This window comes from Vicugna pacos, chromosome 7, assembly GCF_048564905.1.
Source record: "Vicugna pacos chromosome 7, VicPac4, whole genome shotgun sequence".
Taxonomy (NCBI): domain Eukaryota; kingdom Metazoa; phylum Chordata; class Mammalia; order Artiodactyla; family Camelidae; genus Vicugna; species Vicugna pacos.
In genome coordinates, this window is record NC_132993.1 from 80,255,880 (window position 1) to 80,277,950 (window position 22,071).

The 22,071-nt window shown below is 42.4% G+C and overlaps 1 long non-coding RNA gene across 4 annotated transcripts in view; it reads right to left on the reverse strand.

Annotated features, from left to right (window-relative positions):
* Positions 1–22,071, reverse strand: part of LOC116281343 (uncharacterized) — a 133,588-nt gene that overhangs the window by 91,934 nt on the left and 19,583 nt on the right. For all 4 annotated transcript variants that reach the window (XR_012074745.1, XR_012074743.1, XR_012074746.1 and 1 more), the window contains one exon: positions 9,320–9,517. This is a non-coding gene — a long non-coding RNA (uncharacterized lncRNA). The remainder of the gene's footprint in view (positions 1–9,319; positions 9,518–22,071) is intronic.

Below are 22,071 nucleotides of genomic sequence, written 5' to 3' on the forward strand. Positions count from 1 at the left end.
AAACCCAAGCTCCCACCATCTACCAATCCCCTCTCTACTTGTGAAAGTTTCAACAAGTTAACAGGTCTCTTGAAATCCTAACTTCCCCCTCATGTGGAGCTGAAATAATAATCATCTCATAGGGTTGGTGTGACAACCAATGACATAAGTACCTAGCATATATATTATAGGCACCTGGTAGATATTCCATAAAAGGATCATCTCTTTCCTAATTCATGTTCTTTCATCTTGATAGCCTATATCTAGATGAGGCATCTGCCTGGCACTCAATACCAAAAGGAATGAGATTCTGTCTTCAAAAATTCTCCCAAAGTATCACATCTCCTCACTCATCGAACACCGAAGGTCCCTAACCAGAGGAGAGCAACTTGACAAGGTGTACGGCAGTTCCAACCAAACTGCTGGAGCAACTCGTTGAATCAAAAGACAGTTAATTTCAGGATTTAGCATTAATCCCAGTTTCTCTTTCTCTTCTCCCCACACTCATCCTCCTTAAAGGATGCAGCAAAAAAGTCAACCCTAAGAAAAACTTCCCAGAACGATCATTCCATCTATTCACTGTCCTAGGTACCGAGAGGGTTATAGGGATAAATTTACAAAAGCAAAAAAGATTGGCTGGATTATGAGAGAAAAACTTGACAAAGATCTTAAAACCAAACTAAATTTCCTCACAGAAGCCAGGACAATGAGCCTTTGAACAACAATCAGATTTCAGTTGTGAAGTTCATTTAGGCATTTCTTAACAGAATTAGTCTGTGGGCGTTTCTCTTTTGTCTGATAAAGGACAGTGAACTTTACGTGTGACTTTCTACCAGAGTTTACAGATGTAGTTCACAGGAGTTAATGACTTTTTTTCTCTTCAATTTCACCTAGCAAGATAAAACCGAGCTGCACTAGAGCTTTCCTATAGCAGGGTGACTGGTCAATACTTTGCTCCTTGCTCTGTCAATGCCATCAAAATACTGTTTAATAATTTAGGAACAACCTTGTAATTTTCTTCCCTAGCAAGAGCAAATTAGGCACTTACTAAATAATTGACAAAAATACTTAATTCTAGGAATGTCTTGAGGAGGTGCTATTATTCGAAAAAGAATTTAAAATAACATTTCCCTGCAATCTTTAACACGTTTACTTTTATATTCATGCCTGGTCATGAAAACTCCCAGGGCTTGCTCCCCTCCAGTCCCCATTTCCCTACTCAACAGCGGTCTTCCACTGTCTGAACAGGGTGTGCACGTGCCGTCGCAAGTCAGGATGACTTGGAAAGGTAGGCTCAGGCTTAAGCGGGTGAGACAAAATTCTTCTTCTGTAGGGCTGTCCTAACCAGGAACACCAACAAGAGCAACAGGAAGTTTTGGTTTTTAGAGTTTTAATCTCAGATAATGGGATGCTGTCATCGAGGACACTCAGACTTGGAACCCTTTTCTCCTGACCGTCTGCCAAAGCTCCCTCACCATCAGGCTGTTGGGCTGAGATCCACCTACTCAGTCAGGTCCTCTCTTAAACATCCCATCTGCAGGCCATCGGGGCATTTTTCTTGACACTTAACTTCTGAAACACCCCGAGTAGACTCACACACAATTCGTGGGCCAGCACATTAACCCATGACTTTACGAGTTCAGAGGATAGGGAAAGAGTAGTACCAAGTCTTCCGTCCCTAGTTCAACAGTCACTTTCTAGAATGTTCTCTTCTCACTGTTATTTCCCAAAAGGACAAGTCCAATAATAACACTTTAGATTATTCAAATAAGCTCTCTCTCATCACGGGGACAGAGGGGAGCACCAGCCCACCTCTCTAACACCACCCTCCCCACTACCTGCCTTATGACCACTGCAGCTTCCCCAGGAGCTGACACTTAAAGAAATGACCCGTCATCGGTCAACTACTGTTCTGGCCCCTCTGGCAGCATGAGTGAGAGGTTGTTCCAGAATCCTCGAACCCTGCCCCAGTTACAGAGACCCAGAACTCCAGAACTGTGAGAAATGAGCTTCCGTTGTTTAAGCCATCCAGTGTATGGCATTTTGGTATCGGCACAAGCTGATGAATAGTCATTTCCTACAATCAGTCTCTTACAGGTCTAATTCCCTCTCGGCATCTGCTTCTCAAAGGACCCAGCTAAACCATCAGGCAAGAGGTGACATCATTTGTCTAAGATCACAAAACTAATTATTGATTAGACTAAATCAAAACCTTTATTACCAAAATTTCTGTTTTAATCAGAGAATAAATAGTATTTTATTATAACTAACTAGAAGAATGGTAGTTCTGTTATCAAAAATAAGAGAACCAGGGAAAGAAGCAGTTTGTCATTGAGTAAGAAAGGATCATGAATTCCAGGAGGTGATGTAATTATATTTGTTTATATGTCACAATGGTCTAGACATAACAAACAATAAACAGTGCTGACTGACTATAAACAATATCCTTTGCAACTGAAAACAGGCAATTATATAAAGAACTGAGCATCATTTTTATTTCTTCAGGCCAGAAAGGGAAACTATCTTCATCTTTCTCACTATTGGCTTATTTGCTTGAAGAAAACCAAGATTTGACAAAATTCAACATCCATTCTTGGTTTAAAAAAAATACACACACACAAAAACACGTCAGCAAAGCAGGAATAGAAAGGAACTGCCTCATCCTGATAAAAGACATCCATGAAAATCCTACAGCTAACACCATACTCAATGATGAGACTGAACGCTTTCCCCCTAACTCAGAAACAAGACAAGAACGCCCACTCTCACCACTTCTATTCAGCATTGTACTGGAGGTTCTTCCCAAACAAGGCGGGGAAACAGGCATGCAATTTGGAAAAGAGTAAATAAAATCTTTTATTTACAGATAGCAGGGTCATGTATGTAGAAAATCCTATGGAGTCTACAAAAAAGCTACTAGAATAAATAAATGAGTTTAGCAAGATGGCAGGACACCATATCAATATACAAAACTCAGTTGTATTTCTGTATTACTAACCATGAATAATCAGAAGTTGAAATTCAAAAATTACATCTTTTATAATAACTTCAATAGACATGAAATACTTAGGGGTAAATCTGAAAAAAGTGAAAGACTAATACACTGAGAACTATGAAGTACTACCAGGAGAAATTAAAGATGACCTAAATAAATGGAGAGTTATATTACGTTCATGGATCAGACGATGAAATATTATTAAGATACCAATTCTCCCCAACTAGATCTATGATTCTATGCATTTCCAATGAAAATCTCAACAGTCTTTTTTTTTGTAGACAAAGTAATTCTGACATTTACATAGAAGTGCAAAGTATTATCTAGACTCACCAAAATAATTTTGAAAGAGGTGAACAATTTGGAAGACTGATACTAGCTGATTTCAAGACTTACTATAAAGCTACAGTAATAAAGACAATGTGGCATGGTATTAAGATCAATAAGTTGGTCAATGAGACAGAATAAAGAGGGAAGAAATAGACCCTCACATAAAGGGACAATTTATTTTTCTACAAACAGACAAAGGTAATTGGTGGAAAAACAATAGCTTTCAACAAATGGTTCTGAAACAACTGGATATCTGTATGCCAAAAAGGAAAAGAAAAAATGAATCTAGATCCATGCCTCATATTATAGATAAAAATTAACTCAAAATGGATCATAGACTTAAATGTATATTTTAAAACAATAAAACCTGTGGAAAGAAAATGCAGGAGAAAACCTTTGTGACGTTGAATTAGGCATAACACCAAAGGCACATACATAAAAAAACAAATAACTAAATTGGATTTCATCAAAATAGAAAATTTCTGCTCCTTGGAGGACACTGTTGAGAGAATGAAAAGACAAACCACAAGCTGATGGAAAATATCTGCAAATCACATATCTAATAAAGGACTTGTATCCAGAAAATATGCCAACAGATAAAACTAATACCTAATAGTTGTTGAGACTTTCTGGGGTCAGACATTATGCTACATGCTCTCTGGCATTTAATCCTTACAACCCTGTGAGTTAGGGAATATTTGCCACATTTTACAAAGGGGACAATAAGTCTTATAAAAGTTCACCTGGATTATCCCATAATTTAATTTCACAATAACACAGGACAGGCAGTAACACAAACCCACAAAGCTTGTTGGTTTTACACAACAAAAAGTGTGATTCCCATTCACACCGTGTCAGCTGTGGACCCAGGTGACTCTCCAGGGCCACTGTCCTCCACACGGAGACTATGTTCCAGGCATAGTCTAGAACATAAAGCCTCAAAAGACACAGCAGAAAAGAAAGAGAGCTGGAAGTTTTCACACCAGCAATTAAAAGCTTTGCCTGGAAAATTACACATTACTTCTACTCACAGTTCTTTGGCCAGAATTAGTCATGTGGACCCACCTAACTGCAAGGAGAGAAATATCCATGTGTGTGCCCTGAAAGAAGAGAACTGAATCTGAGTGAGCATCAGAATCCCTGTTACAGGTAATGTTTAGACTGTATTTTATGTAACAGTTTAGAGACTGCTTTCTTCCCCAACTAAAATGTGCTTCCTTGGTTTATACAATGGTCTTTATAATTTCTTATAATGCTCTTATTTAGCATGGTAGGATAGCATTTGATAGCAAAGATCTAGCTTTCCAGGATTTTGGAATATTTTACTCATCCATTAATTGATGGAGCCTGAAGACATTGCTAAAAACTGAAGTCAAGGTAAGCTTGGAAGGGTGAAGTGAGAACAGAAATAGTCACTATTAATGTATGTTTTAGATATTTTTGCTCTTGTAAAAATGTAAATTAGCCCTCGTGCCTGGGGTCCCCAGAATCATCTAGAGACAACCAGAGAAAAAACACTAGATTATAAACCTAAACCAGGAAAGGTTGGGTAACCCACTGAACATCTGTAGGTTTTCTTGCGGTGCAAATTAACTAAGAGCAAAGGTATTTTTGTGGTCAAATAAGTGTAGTAACTGGTCAATTAAACAAAATAATTAGGTTTCCATTCTGCGGAATTTTGACTAGATTCATCAGTAAGCCAATACACATTAAGAATTTCATCATGGGAGCATTATAGAGTGTTTGCCAAATTTACTTGGTCTTGGCAATGCCTTGTCACCTTGAGAAACCCTAATGTTGAGCAAAACACAGTTCAGGAAATCGTGCCCTGGAGAGATTAAAATGAGAGACCAGTTCTTCTACAAAGTCTTCTCCCCACACTCTAATCAGTGCCGTTAGCACCCCTGTGGGCTAAGCTGAAACCCCAAGCTGGTTTCATGAAGTTAAATCTCCATCCCTGCAGCAGTCTGCATTCTGGATACCAAACATCTCTCTCCTCTTAGTTTCGGCTGATTGGCCCAGGCTAGATCACATCCATCTCCACCTAGGAACCACTGAGCTGGACTGTTCCACTCCACATCATCAAATATTCATTCCAAAAGAGCCCACATACCCCAGATGGCGCATGTCTCTGGGCTGAACCCCAGCCAAGTCAGTACAGTCTCCTCACAAGGAAATTCTTAAAGCTATTCTTGAGTAAGTGTTCCAAGATACCTAATATCAGGCTTAAGGTCAAAAACAGGATGTGCCCATGGATAAATGGACCATTTATAAGATTAACAAATAGACTCAAACACCACAAACTTGAGATCCAGGCTCCAAAGCCAACTTATAATTTTTATATCCTAATATCCTTCTTAGCCAGTGGATAATATATTTCCAATGGCAACAGTTTGACAAGCTCAGAGCTATGCTGACAACGAGCTATTGTCAGAGAAGTTACTCCTACACAGACTATATCTGCTACATCTTGGATTTACCAGAACCCAAAACATTTTTTTTAATTGAAGTATAGTCTGTTTACAATGTTGTGTTAATTTCTGGTATACAGCATAGTGATTCAGTTATACATACATATATATGTATATATCCTTTTCATATTCTTTTTCATTATAGGCTATTACAAGGTATTGAATACAGTTCACTGTGCTACACAGTAGGACGTTTCTGTTAATCTATTTTATACATAGTAGTTAGTATCTGCAAATCCTGAACTCCTAATTTATCCCTCCACTCCCCTCTTATCCCCCCAGTAACCACAAGTTAGTTTGTTTTCTATGTCTGTGAGTCTGTTTTGTAAACAAGTTCATTAGTCTCATTTTTTTTAGATTCCACATATAAGTGTTATCATATAGTATTTTTGTTTCTCTTTCTGGCTTACTTCATTTGGTATGACAATCTCCGAGTCCATCCATGTTGCTGCAAATGGCATTATTTTATTTTTTATGGCCAAGTAGTATTCCATTGTGTATATATACCACAGCCTCTTTATCCAGTCATCTGTTGATGGACATTTAGGTTGTTTCCATGTCTTGGCTATTGTAAATAGTGCTGCTATGAACATTGGGGAGCTTGTATCTTTTCGAATGAGAGCTTCTTCTGGATATATGCCCAGGAGTGGGATTGCTGGATCATATGTTAAGTCTATTCTTAGTTTTTTAAGGAATCTCCATACTGTTTTCCATAATGGCTGCACCAAAATACACTCCCACCAACAGTATAGGAGGGTCAGAACCCAAAACTTCTCAAGAGTTTATAATCTCTACTAACCACTGCCAATGGCTCTAACACTACTTGCCTTCAAATCACCACTGTTAAATGAATTTGTTAGGACACAATAAATATTCTCAAAGTCAAATATAGATTTTCTAGATAAATTTTGCTGTCAAAGAGCATGATTATTAAGAGCCTATAATTGCTCCAGAATGGAAACGGAATTCGGCTGCCCACATTTGAGATTTCTTAAACCATAAATATCAGGCTAAGTCTTTCACTCTCTATGTTTATTTGGGTTATAATTTTGTCTAAAGTGGCTGCATGTCTGCAGGCTGGAAGTGTGGACCACAAGCTCCATTACCAACTTGGGAAGCTGACAAGCCTTCTGTACCTCCTCTTCCTCATCTACAAAACAGAGCGCATCACAAGCACTCCAGCCACCTTACAAGGTCTACATGTAAGAATCATATGAAATTTTGACCACTATTTTACCTAAAGGAGGGTGAAGGGATCCTGGGTGGTAAAAATAATAGCTGTCTTCTACTTTGAAGTTAAAAAAAAAAAGAAAGAAAGAATCATACATGTTTGACAAGTTTGTATATGATTCCCCAGTCCTTAGGAGTTGTCCCAAACATAAGATTTGTATTTGTCTATAATGATTTACAAATGGGAAGAGGATAGTGAAAGTTAAAATACAAGGAAGATATATAAGGTTTCTTTCTTCCCTACCTCCTATCTTACCCAGAAAAAATAAAATTCAATTTTTAGCCTAACACAGAGACTAAGACACGTGGCTCTGAAAAGGCAGCTGGTGCATGGAGAGTCTCATTTCTTCATGAAAAGAATCCAGCCCAGGGTGTCACAGTGGGGTTGAAGGTTTGGACACTCTCACCTTCTGGCTGGTGTCTGAGCCACAGAAAAGAATCTGCGTATCTCCAAGAAGAAAAAAGTTAACGAAAAATAAAGCTACCTTTGCAAGAGGGCTGAACAAAATCTCCTAACTGGGTAACCTGACTCTGGCTCTGAATAAAAGGAGGCGATGTCTATCTGAGAAGCAGAAATGAGTCCACGGTGCTGCTCGGGCCCTCGGTCCCAGTGCACAGGATCACTGTTCCCCTCCACCCCGCCCACCACGCACTCCCACTCGCACTCCCATTTCCTGTTCCAACAGACCTAGGCAGGGCAGCCATCACACCAAGGCAACATTCAAAATAACTTCAAAATCAGGTTTCATATTTTTCTCCCTGGAGTCCCTTGGCACGGCTATAAAACATCTTGCGATACAGAAATGCCTGGGGAGAGCAGAGGCTTCATATTTGGGTGATAGGCACAGTATTAACTAAAACAACAACAACAATCCAAATGGTTCGGCTAATAGAGTCACAGCAGTCAGCCGGTATTATACCAGGGGGGACTGAGATCACTCAGAGAGCAGTAAAACGCCTCAGGATTAAGCAAGGCTCTGGCTGTTTTCTACCAGGAAGACCTCGACGGAGCTGAATGCTCTTAACTTCAAAAATTACTCAACAAAAACAAGTGAAGATGAGGAGAGAGACGGGGAGCGGGAGGGTGGGGGAGAATTTGGTCAAGAAAGAGTTGGAAAGCAGTTGATGATAGCTGACACACAGAGTTAGAGACACTGAATCCATCTTTCTACCTACTAAGGAGGCGCGCTTGTTACCCACACATACTGTGCAACGTGGGAGCATCTGCCGATATTTGGGATAATTTTAAAAGGGTGCCTCATCTTTCATACTCTCTTTCGTGGTGAAAATTGGAAAGCTTATGAGATGTTATAAATCTTCACTTAATTTTTAACATTTTTTTTATTGAGTTATACTCATTTTACAATGTTGTGTCAAATTCCAGCGTAGAGCACAGTTTTTCAGTTATACGTGAACAAACATATATTCATTGTCACATTCTCGCTTAATTTGTAATTGAGGTAAACAACAAGGTCCTACTGTGTAGCACAGGGAACTATATTCAATATCTTGTAATAACTTATAATGGACAAGAATATATATATATATATATTACTGTATATATATATACATATATATATATATATATTACTGAATCACTGGGCTGTACACCAGAAACTAATACAACATTGTAAATCAACTATACTTCAGTTAAAAAAAATTTTAATTGAAGTCTAGTCAGAACATGGAGTCTAATCATAAGCAATACACTTTAATTCTCAAAAAGAGAAGCAAGAGCTAACAGTTTAGTGTCTCTTGCCACACAGGTGTGAATTAATAGTGATGCTTGCATTTTGCATGCCAACCTCACAGCTCACTTTGTATGGCTTTTCCCACTCTCACTTCTTAAGCCCTGAATCTAATTGCTCTTCTAATATTGTATTTCGCATTTATTATTGTTGACCACATTTAAAGTATTTTTAAAGGCTTAAGCCATACTGCAGATATTTATTTGTGTCCGAAAACACACTGATAAATCCCTTTGTTATAGTCCAGAAGTGCACATAGAGTGTCTATTCATGGCATCATTAATAAAATCAACGGCCAGGGGTTCTCAAAGAATGGCTCCTGGGGCAGAGGTCCGGGCATCACCTGAGAGCTTATTACAAATGTGCATTCTCAGCTGCCCAGAACTATTGTTTTAGTTTTCTAGCTCTGCGTAACAAGTTACTAGAAATTCAGCAGTTCAAACCCACACACGTGTATTTATCTCACAGACTTCACGGATCAGAAGTCAAGGACAGGTTAGCTGGGTCCTCTGTCCAGGATGTCACCAGATTGAGAATCAAGGTGTTATCAAGGGCTGTGATCTCACCTGAAGCTTGGAGTCCTCTTCCAAGGTCACTAGTTAGAAAAACTCAGTTCCTCACAACTATAGGACTGATGTTACTTTCACGCTGACTGTCAGCTCCTAGAGGCCGCCTACTGGACCCTGCCACATAGCGTTCTCCACACCGTGACAGTTTGCTTCTTTGAGGACAGCAGGATAGCTCTTGCTTTGAAGTTCTCCAGTCTGCAAAGACAAAGGCATAGGGAATGGAATGGAGTACAGCATAATGATGATTATCACTTCTGCCAGATGACATAATCTAGCCAAGGGAGTGACATCCCATCATGTCCACTGCCCCTGCCCACACCCTAGGGCTGGGGACTACACAGAGGGGTGGGAATCCTGGGGGCCGTCTCAGGATTCTACCTGGCACACCTATTGACTCAGAGAAAACAATCTAAGATCCCAGATGACCCCCATACCTCCCGACTCTTCAGCATAAATCAAGAAATGTAAGGAGATGGAATAATTTGAGGATTCTGTTAAATGAATACTTGCTTAGTCCCTCAAAAGAAACTTTCCCCCACAAAAATAGAGATTCAAGGGGACATCCTGCTCTACATGGGAAGTCAGACTTTCCCTGGCAGCCGAAAGACCAGATCAATCAGGGGGTTAATTACACAGCTCATTTTCCTGGCCCCCATGGGGCATAAAGGTTATAGACGGCCATGTATTCATGCTGCCATTGTTAAAAATTCAACCGCAGCATTTATTTCAATGAACTCCTTTGACTACATGTTAAATAGATGCACTAAGGGAATACATAAAACATTATCTCTATTAGTTCAAATTTTCTGAGGCTTTAAAAGCTTCTAGTGACTGAAGGAAAAATGCATCTGTAATATACCCCCTGCCGTTACAAATACATTCCCTAAAATATAAGCAGCTTGATGATAAGTGAGCGTTAAGCATGTGCACACACAAACACACACACACACACAAACACACAGAGTAGCTTGAATGTGGAGATTTTTTTAATAGCACATTATGTTTAAGACTTCACATTTATTAACAGACCAGATTAGTTATACAAACTGTCAAAGTGCTCCTTTAGTTATTTATTTTTTAGTTTTTGTTGTTGTTGTTTTTTGGGGGGGAGGTAATTAGGTTTATTTATTTTTAATGGAGGTACTGGGGACTGAACCCAGGACCTCATGCCTGCTAAGCATGCGCTCTACCACTGAGCTATACCCTCCCCTCTCAAAATGCTGCTTTAAATTGTAATGATCCCTTCAATGTCTCAGATGTTTTCTAAGTACGCTGTAATCTTAAACGCACAGTGCTGCCTGGTTCAGTCCACCGGGAACAGTGGGGCTTCTGCTCTGTTGGACTCTGAGTGGACGGAAGGGAGGCTGACGTTCCTGGGGTCTTTGGTATGTCTCTGCCCAATTTCCAGCCCCAAATCTCCACCCAGGCAGAGGTGGTTTCATAGTACAATATCAATTCATGTGGTATGTCCCACATCTTCACTGAAATCTACCCATGGAGAAGTCCCCCAAAGCATGAAGCCTTCATTTATTGATACAAAAGGAAGTCGCCTTTGAAAGGAGCATAAAAGATGTGTCTTTCAACGCTGTCTCACAGTGGCTTCACCTGGGCACCACACAGGTAAGAATCATGTCGCCTTTCCTGGCTGCCAGTGCGGTGTGTCACATCTTGCTTACGTAGCCAAGTGGACTTAGAGAAGGTGGCTGACCAGAACCTCCTCAGGGTAACACACACTTGGTGCTTTTTCTGCCCTGCCGCCTGATGGAATGGTGTCTCCCTGTAATTACCAAACAGTAAGCTGCAGCAGCAGAAACCACTTTGCAAAAGCATGAGAGGACTGACTCTGCTGAGAGCAGCAACCTGAGGTGGCCTGGCCACCACGAGAGCAGTGGAGGTTCAGGCCCCACGGGCACTAAGAATTACTGCTTGTTCTGGAAAATTCACTCCAAGAGGAGACTCACCACACAGCCCCAGGCACCCTTGTGAAGAAACAGGGACTCTGCTGTGCAGAACAATTGGACAACACCAGCCCCAGTGAGTCTGGGTAACACATCCCAAACGGTGAGACTCCCTGTCCTATTAGAAAAGCTGGACTGAGGACAGAGAAATAAGGGGCTGTTAATAAGAAGGGGGTTATCCCTCGTTCCTACTGCCGACTAGGGTAGGCCGGTGCCTCCCTTGGATTACACGCATTTTGAGGATGAGAAACTGACACCTAAAGAGCATCACAAAAAGTTATTTACGATGCCAAGACTCGTACTTTGGTCTACAAACACCATGTTCATCTTTCAATATTATTTTCCCTTCTTAAACCTGTCATTAACAAAACTTAAGTACAGTCATCACTGGCAACATATGCATATATCAGATCATTCTGTTGTACACCCTAAGCTTATACAATCTTATCTGTCAATTATATCTCAATAAAACTGGGGTTACCATGTGATCCAGCAACCCACTCCTGGGCATATATCCAGAGGAAATTCAAATTTGAAAAGATACATGCACCCCAATGTTCATAGCAGCATTATTTACAATAGCCAAGACATGGAAGCAACCTAAATGTCCATCAAAGATGAATGGATAAAGCAGATGTGGTATATATATATTTGTGTGTGTGTGTGTGTGTGTGTGTATCTATATCTATCTATCTATCTATCTATCTATCTATCTATCTATATATATATATATATATATATATATATATATATATATATATAAAATGGAATTCTATTCAGCCATAAAAAAGAATGGAATAATGCCATTTGCAGCAACATGGTTGAGCACGTTGGAGACTTCTAGGAAAGGTGTGATCGGGTTAAACAAGAAAAGCCGAGCTGGCGGGAACTCTGGCCCCATCACCCCGCAGGGCCTGGGTCCGGTGATGAAAGCTGCTTCTGCACAGCTCCTCCTGGAGAAGGAATCTCAGGGGGTGCTATTCTCGTCTCCTGTTACCCTTGTCCAGTTTACACGCCTGGGAACCTACAGCGATGAGAGCAAGAGTGTGCACTCCAAAAAGGAACTTCGTGTGAGATTTGTTTTCATGTTCCTTTAGAAAAACTGAATATTTGTTTGCCCTTTGAGACCTCAGTAAGGGTCTATACCTTCAGGAGTGTCACCTCTCCAGGGAAGAGATCTAGACAATTTGACAGGGGAAATCCTTAGCGTCGGCTCGGCTCATAACGGGGCACAGTAGGGGCAATGCTTGCCTTTCTTTCCTTTAAGCCACCGGCCACATAACGAGCATCACCCAGCTTGTCCCAGTCTGCAGGGGAGAGCGCCAAGAGCCTATTTCCAAGTTCAGTCCTTTAGCGCCACCTGCCGCTAACTACTCCACAATCACCCCTGTAGCTAACAAAATGAAAAGTACAAATTCCTTTTTGAAAGTTCCAGCTACGCAAAAGCCTGATCGACACAGTGCCAAGCTCACATAGGAAGGAAATGTTCAGATTAAAGGACAGTGTTAGCATTGCCATTCATACGTGAATCACGGGGCGTGGAGCATGGTCAAAACAATCTTAGTTGTTTTTACTGTCATCATTTTTGTTGTCAGTAGAATTCAAAAAATGGGGATTTAAGAGAATTTGTAGTGTTTGAGATATGGTCGGTTTTTTTTTTCAAATTATCAATGAATTGCATTTTATGAAGCACAAACAGTAATTTAAAATCCAACAAGTATATACAGTGTTTATTGTTAAAGAGACAATACCTCGAGTAATTAAAATAGTTAAGGAAAGGCAAGATCTCCCTAACTGAATTTTATCCATAACAGAGGGTTATGTTTCTTTTCCAGTTTCTTCCCATACTTTAGAATATTCCTATAAAATAAGGACGTTGGTGCCCATACCTCCTTGAGAAAATACAATAATAGGTGCTTTGAAGGTTTCAGAATTACCTCGGGGGTCTGTAAGCTACCATCCTGAAAATAAGAGTGTTTCTATCACAGGCAAGCACCCATTCAGAACTCGAGGTGTACCTCGGTGTAACAACCTCTCAGTTATTCCTCACTACTTTCCATGTGGGTAGTGTCAGTATTCTCCCTGCGTCTTAGAGAAGAGGAAACTGGATGTTGAGAGAGGTTAAGTGCCCTGCCCAAAGTGTCACGACCAGTTGATGGCAAAGTGAACCCAATTCTATCAAAAGAAACAGAGTGACCCTCTAGCAGCATGTGTACAGCTGTCCCAGCGCCTCTCCCAGGAAAGACCCATGTTGCGGGCAGCATGACGCTGCTCCCCGGCCCCAGAAAGTTTGGGGACCTGGATCAGGTCAGCCTTGAGTTCCCCAGATGGCAAGGACTCTGTCTCACCGACTGTAACTATCATGGCATCAATAATTCAAAGCCACAGGCACTGACAGGCTGTAAATAATTTTTTTAAAGTGTAATCCATATCCATCCTTATTACTGGGCATCACTGGAACTCTAATTCCTCTTATATTTATTAGAATGGAGACATGACTTTACATAAAGGCTATCACTAACAAGAATAAAAATAATACCTCAGGTAATATTTTTTTTCAAAACCACCCATGCACTGTGGCCCTTGAGGTAGAATCCCAAAGACAGGGAGGTTAGGGTTTGGTGTGGGTTTCTGGCACTGGTATTTCCCCCCCGTTTTTGCTAATGTGAAGGAAGCTGGCAATGGTTTGGTGATAGAAGAAAAGGAAACAACAGTACTTCTAAACGGCAGGCTCTGAAATTCTGTCTGTGGGAATATTCCAGAGAAGATCGGAGCCTTATTAAGCCATTAGAAAACATTACATAATGGTTTCCAGTAAAAAGGAGGACAAGAAACAGACTTTTCTCAGAGCTCACAGGAACATGGAACAGGAATATGAGTCAAAGAAACAGCGAGGTGCATTCTCCCAAGCAGCCCTCATTCTGGATGAAAAGCAAAGCAAAATGAGAAGGAAGGAGGAGAAGGCTGGTGAAAGCAAACAAAGCAGAGCATGGATGTGCAGGGAGGGAAATAGGTTGGGGGGAGAGTCTGAACCAAGATCAAGGGACTGAAGTAAAGAGAGGAGGAAGGACTGGGGGCGGGGGGTGGCGGTGAGGATGGGAGTCCTCCTGGAACTCCCCGGGAGCCCCTCACAAGGAAGAAAGAGAGGCTTACTCAAAGAAGACTTTACACTTTTTCTCTTATATTCCCGTTTCCCAAAAGGGATTTCTGAGAGGAGAGATGCCTCCAGTCTTCAATGAACACCAAAAGTTTAAGGACTCTCTTAATGCATTTCTTAACCTCTAGAGTGAATAGCGAGTCTTGGCACTATATGGAGACACCTCCCTCTGATTGCACACGCACACACACTTACATGCACACCTACAAACGTGAACACTCACTCTGGTATACACACGTATGCACAGTCACACCTGCACACACACATACCCACACCAGTGCCCACTTACACACACACACAAATACACCCTCACTCACACCTCTCCACTGGGCACCCCCACAACCCAGCCCTGGAAGCATCTATGGCCCTGGGCTTTGCCCTGCAGTGGTCCACCTGGGGCCTCATCTCCCCTGGGATCTGTGCCCAGGGCCTTGGGATTCTAATACCAGCCTCCTGCAAGAAAAGTATTTTTGTCCCATATACTCTCCACGGAAAGCAGTTTAAGATTTGACCAACTCTAAGAGAATAATCAAATTGATTTTTATCACTTTTCAGAAGAAAATCTGAGGAAAGAAAGATGGGAGGAGAAACAGAAGAAGGAACGGAGGCCTCACCAAGGGCCTGCAAGGTGCAAGGGCTTTGCTAAGCGTCTTGACCTGTTCAGGCCGTTATGACAGAAATCCCATGAACTGGGTGGCTTACAAATAACAAATTTATCTCTCACAGTTCTGGAGGCTGGGAAGGGCCGATGATCTCTCTGGGGTCCCTTTCATCAGGGTACTAATCCCATTAGTGAGCCCTCCACTCGCATGACCTAATCACTTCCCAAGGCCCCACCACCACTCCCCCAAGCCCAACCCCACTTCTGAACGCCACCACCTTGGGGGTTAGGGATTCAACGTGTGAACTGTCGGGGGGGATGCGAACATTCAGTCCACTGCACTGTGTTCCACATGTGTCCTCTCACTCATTCCTCAAAACAATTTCAGGGGGCGGATCTTATGATTCTCTTTTGAAGATAAAGAAATCGAGACTCAGAAATGTTAGCTTACTTGTCCAAAGGCACACAGTTAACTCAGAACCAGAGCTGACTCAGGCCTGCCTGGCTCTGGGTATGGAATTAAGAAGTGTGTGTATTGTGTGTGTGTTGGTGGTGGGGACCTTCCAGCACCTGCCCACCTCATCCACGTTTGGTTTTGCCTCCTTGCAGACTCCCTCTGTTCCCTACTGTTGTTTCACTTCTTTCTTATGCTCCTATGCTATCCAGTCGCATTTTGAGTATTCTTTGAAACCTCTGTAAATCTAGGTTTAAAAAAAACAAAACTCCTTAAAAAAACAAACAACACATAAACCAATTAATTAAAAAGAAATGTGCAGACAGTGTAGATTCCAAATCCCCTAAGGCCAGGGTGGCCCAGTGGTGACACTGAGGGAGGACTGGTTTGGGTCTGGGCGGTGGGAGGGGCCTAACAGGGCCCCGTGTCTCCAAATCAGACTTAATCCGCGGTTGGTTTCCTGAATGAGCGTGGTGCCTGTTACCCTGCGTGTGTGAAAACAGCGTTTCCCACCAGGTCTTTCAGAAAGGGTTTGAAGCACTTGAGTGAAAAGCGCCGTAGTAATACAGTTTCTCTCTCTCTTTTGAATGTCAATATCTCACATTTACTTTCCAGTCACCTTTTAAGGGCAGCTGAAGTGTGCTGTGCTCCAAAGCTGCTGACTCGGAATGAGGAATTGGTCACAGAAAGTACTTGGTGGCTTTTGAAAAACAGGGAAAGGAGCCCTCCAGGCCCCAGATTTTCTCGTCCCGGATAGAGCTTCCTCACCCCGCAACTGCAGCCAAGCCCTCAGGTCACAAACAGGCCTCAAGCAGTCAGACAGCCCTGGGATCGAATCCTGCCTTCACCACTAACTGAAGGCCAGGCTCCGTGCAGCTGGACGTCAGGAAGCCATGCCATCTATGCTGAAGAAGACAGAAGAATTACACACTCAGAACTTCCCCTCCTACCTCTTTGTTTCTGCTCTTTACAGAATCTGGGTCCTTATAATGGGATTTAAGAAACAGCAGCATTAGGAGGAAAACTGGGTGAAGAGATTGACATTTGCCCGAGCACTTAATTAGGTCTGTTTGTACGCTGTGTGGAGCCCAGGCAAATATTTTTTTATGGAGCCTCTGTCTGTATAAACAATTTGAGTCACCAAAACTCTGTGTTATCAGCTCACCTGGTGACCCAGTTTCTTGTGAGCCCGAGAAAGAAGTACTGATCAGCCAACAGGAGCTATCTACCCTCTCCCCGGGCAGCCTGCCGGGAACTGGGCCCCTGGTTGCAGAATGACATCGCAGGCATGAGCCTCAGATCTCCTGAGGCACCTGGTCAGTCCTACCCAGCAGCAGAGGGTAAGAGAATGCCCTAGAGGGGAGGGTCCAGATACAGGCCAAGGAGTCCTCGCTGGGTGGCGCTGCTGACTCTGGCCTGTCTCCAGCATCAGACGGGAAATGAGAAAAGTTCCAGGCAGGCGTGCCTAAGACCAGAGTCCCCTGAGGTCCAGGGCTGGGCACAGGGCCCCCTCGGCCTAAGTCTCAGGACAGTCCTGCATTCGATTCCAAAGCGACTGTGAAAGCATCCCGCTCTGACTCAGGCCCAGAGGGAACACTGCTTCCCTCTTCTCATAGAGTGTGGACATCACGGGATCCTCCTAAATTTTAGACCAGACAATCTTCTCTCTTTCAAGTCACTCCAGTATTTCAAGGACCAGAGCTGTGGATTAGAAGGTCCTAGTGCTACTACGATGAACTATTTGCCCTATTGGTGATATGGCAGATAAAGATAAGAACAGTTAGGGCTGAATGTAGGACAAGGGCCAGCCAGTTTATTCCATCAGGAACTATTCACAATTTCCCTGTTTCTGCTTGAAGAGTTACAAACCTAGACGCCAGCACAGGCCTGCCCCCAGCATTTGCAGACCTAGGGTAATAATACGAATGCAGGGACCTGGCCCACAGCCGGCTCCTTTCTCTCTTTCCTCCTTAGGCTCTGCCCAGATATTAAAGACCTCTTCCATATGCATATGGGCATCCGAGCTCACCCAGCCAATCTCTGTCTCCCCGATCCCTACCAAACAGCCATCCTTGGCCACTCTTTGGGTGCATGGGAGGCACCATTAGCCCTCGAAAGGACAGATCTGGGGAAGACACTCATGAAAGCCTTGGTGCTTAGGCAGGGGGTTCCAGTGTCCCTGGTACTTAGGGAATGGTTTAGAAGTAGTGGGGCATTGTCTGTGGGTGGGCACATCCTTTGGCCTCCAGAACTTCTCACCCGATGGGGAAGGCACAGCTAGAGGAAGGCCAGAGCTGGCCCTGGAAAGCACGGGACCAGAGCAGAGGCCCATCTGTCTGGGCCCAAGGGTAGCGCACCCCACCGCATGACTCCAAACCCACTCGCCAAGCCCTGCTTCACTTTTCAGCTTCTACTTCTTAGTCACCTTCAGCCCCAACTGCTTCTTTTCTCTCACGTATAAGAATTTCTAGTTCCTATTTTTGAGTCATCCTGAATCTGACCTTGAAGCTAGTGTTACACAAAAAAGGAGATATTATATCTTCTTTAAGTCTACAGAACCTGAATATTTATGATATGCCACATCAAGATGTCCTGGTAAAGAAATGTAATTCTTGTCACCTATGGCTACTGAAAAATGACTTTCTGGATACACTGGTGCCACTTTTTATCTTTCTTAGGCTGACAGATAATGGGATTGCAAGTTTCAAACAGTAATCTCCCCATCTTATTGTGTTTTCTGGAAAAGAAAAAGGCAACGAAATTAAGCTCTATAGAAGACTGAGCAAACAAAGTAACACTCTAGGCAAGAAGTCCCTATCCTGTAAGAGAGCTGAGGTAACATACACTTTCTAGGGGAACTGACATTGTTATATTTTGTGATGAAGAGGGAGAAGTTAAACCCAGGGCTGGCAGACTCCAGAGTTACGTGATACTGCAATATGAGATCTTAAAAATGGATCTGATTTTCCTTTTCTCTGGAGTCATGCAACACTTTCCTTGTAATTTCCTTATGGTGGTTATAATATAATTACATATATATATATTTGGTCTTTGTTCCCAGATCCTGGGGTACAGCTCCTAAAACCTCTGGAATCTCCCGAGTGATGAGTGTCTTTTGCATGTTAATAAGGTGACTGGTGAGAGAGGGGAGTGGTGGTAGGGGGTAGATAGCTTCAGGGTGGGGTCTGGTCTCTAGAAAAACCAAACGTTGATTAGAAGCTTTGAACTTTCAGCCCCACCATCCAACCTCCAGGGAGGGGAGATGGGCTGGAGACTGAGTCCAATCACCAATGATTTAATCAGTCGTTCTTACGTAATGAAACCCCTGAGCAATGGGATTCAGAGATCTTCTGGGTTGGTGACCGTATCCATGAGCTGGAAGGGTGGGGCATCCCACCTCTGCAACACAGAAGCTCCTGTGCTCGAGACCCCTCCAGACCTCATCCTATACATCTCTTCACCTGGTCTTCATTTGTATCCTTTATTATATCCTTTATAATAAACCAGTAAATATAAATAAAGTGTGTTCCTGAGTTCTGTGAGCTATTTTAGCAAATTACAGTACCTAAGGAGTGGGTCATGATTCTTAACTGGTAGATCAGAAGTATGGGAGTGTTACACTGATATGATATATAAATGATATATATGAAATAGGACACACACGCGCACACCATGGAATATTACTCAGCCATAACAAAGAATAAAATCTTGCCATTTGCAACAACATAGATGGACCTTGAGGACATTATGCAAGTGAAATAAGTCAGACAGAGAAAGAAAAATAGCATATGATCTCATTTGTGGAATCTAAGAAACAAAAAACAAAAACAACAACAAAAAACAAACCCTAGGCTTATGGATAAGAGAACAGATTGGTGGTTGCCAGAGGCTGGGGCTGGGTGGGGCCAGAGGCTGGGGCTCCGTGGGGAGAGGGGTGGGCAATGGGTGAAGGGAGATAAAAAGTACAAACTTCCAGCTATAAAATACCTACATTAAATCACGTGGATGTAATGTCTAGTATGGGGACCATAGTTAATAGTACTGTATTGCATATTTGAAAGTTGTTAAGATTAGATCTTGACATTTTTCATCAAGAAAAAGAAATTGTAACTCTGTGTAGTGATGGATGTTAACTAGACTCATTGTGATCATTTCACAATATATACCAGTATCAAATCATTATGTTGTACACCTGAAACTAATATAATTTTATATGTCAATTATATGTAAATTTAGAAAAAGAAAAAGAGGCCGAGAAGGACTTGTAAGTCAGTTCTTGGGGAGTTTTCCCCTCATTAGTTCAGTTTATTCCACTTTCCCAGTTGGCTGGGATGTGCAGCAATTTTCCCACAGAGAAGACCTTGGCCATTTATTGTTGTAACATTCACAGTTTAAGTCACTTGAGCATGATCTGGAAGTCCATTCTATAAGATGAAGTGCAAAATGTTGCTGAGGCATGAATTTGAATCACCGAATGGCAAGGAAGCTATAGCTGAGAGCCAGTTACCTAGCGACCAGACCCAGCTTGTTGCCCAGTCTCTACCTCTTAGAGTAGCCCTTTCCCTTCTCTCTTCATTGTTCTGTGTGAGGAGGTTTGGAAATGCATCGTTGGTGAATGCCAGGATTCTTAAATGCCTTGTGACTACAAGCCAGAGCCCAGCCTAGCCCAGCCCAGCCTTCCTAAACATGCACGATCGTAAAGACAACCGCAGGAGCAGCCCACAGAACAAATCTGAACTTGTTCAACAATATTTATTCATTTTTATTGTGAGCCAGGCCCTGTGCGAGGTGTCATGAGAATTACAAAGATGAGTATGTCCCAGGTTCTGCCCGCAAAGATAATACAACTAATAGGAGGGAAAAATAGCACAAGTGACCATAATATAGGACAGTGCCGGATAACCACCGTGGGGTGTTTTCCACACCAACAACCAGCTCTCTGCTTCTCCAGACACCAACCTGGTGTTAATGTTTCGATTCAATTGACACTACTTGGAGTTAGTGCATGTCCCACAGTTTAAGGGCTCAAACAAGACTGCCTCTTGCTTCAGATGCAAGTCACAAATTCTGGGCCTCCCATACTCAGTCTTCAACCCTTTCTTTGGAAAAAAAAATCTATTCGGGTCTTTTGTCCATTTTTTAATTGGATCGTTTGGGGAGTTTTTATTGAGTTGTATGAGTCCTGCATATATTTTGGATATTAATCAGATACAAAATGGCAAACATTTTCTCCCATTCAGTAGGTTGCTTTTTTCATTTGTTGATGGTTTCCTTTGCTGTGCAGAAGTTTTTTAGTTGATGTACTCCTACTTGTTGAATTTTGCTTTTGTTGCCTTTGCTTATGGTGTTAAATTCAATAATCATTGTCAAGACCAATGTCAAGGAGCTTACTGACTATATTTGCTTCTAGGAGTTTTATGGTTTCAGGTCTTACACTCAAGTCTTTGATCCATTTTGAGTTAGTTTTTGTGTATGGTGTAAGATAGTGGTCCAGTTTCCTAAAACCTTTTATTGAAGATACTATCCTTTCCCCATTGTATATTCTCAGCTGCTTTGTTGTAAATTAATTGACCATATGTGCGTGGGTTTATTTCTGTGTTCTCTAACCTGTTCCATTGATCTATGTGTCTGTTCTTATAATTCCAAACTGTTTTGACTACTATATCATTTTTTGTAATACAGTTTGAAATCAGGGACCATAATGTCTACAGCTTTGTTCTTCTTTCTCAAGATTGCTTTGGCTATTCAGGGTCTTTTATGGTTCCATACACAATTAGGATTGTTCTATTTCTGTGAAAAATGACTTCTCAGCCTCTTGACTTGCCTTGGCCCCTGCGCTTGCCTCAGACCCAGTTCTGTGACCGTATCAGTAACGTGAGCCAGCTCCAGCTTCAGAGACTTTCCCCACATATATGTACTTTTAGATCAGTTGCAATTAATGAGGAAAAGAAACAAGACTGAGCAGCTGGCCTTCTACACTTTACTCTGGAGTCTCTTAGAGCTGAACTTGACTGACAGGTTTGGTCTGTCCTTAAGGAATTAAAACTTTCCTCCTCTCCCTCCCCTATCCCCCCGTCAAATCATTAACAACAGCTGTAAAACAGAAAAGACCCCAAACCCCAGCAGACCTGTGGGGCAGGAGCAGAGAGAAGATTTTAATGGCGACTCTACAGGCTTTGCAGGGCTCATCCATTGTAGAATGACTGACCAGCAGACCTCAGTGGGTCCCACGTCTCACGTTGACTCTGGTGGGCTTAGACCCATATTCTCCTCCAAATGTCAAACCACGGTGCAGTGAGCAGCAGACAGCAGGCATCCAGCAGGCACACCAGGATGCCAGAGGAATGGTCTCCAGGCCTTTGCAACCCCACATCTCTTTCCTTCACTGAGGAGGAGAGGAAGAGAAGGGAGGGGAGGGGAGGAAGGGAGAGCAGGGAAGAAGTGAGGGGAGAAGAAAAGAAGGGAAGGGAGGAGGGGGGATCCCACCACCAATCAGTGTAATGTGTAAGCGAGGCGCCCCACGGAATCGCCTTTTAACTGGGCAGCCATGGGTATGCGTGCCCACCAAGGCTCAAACTC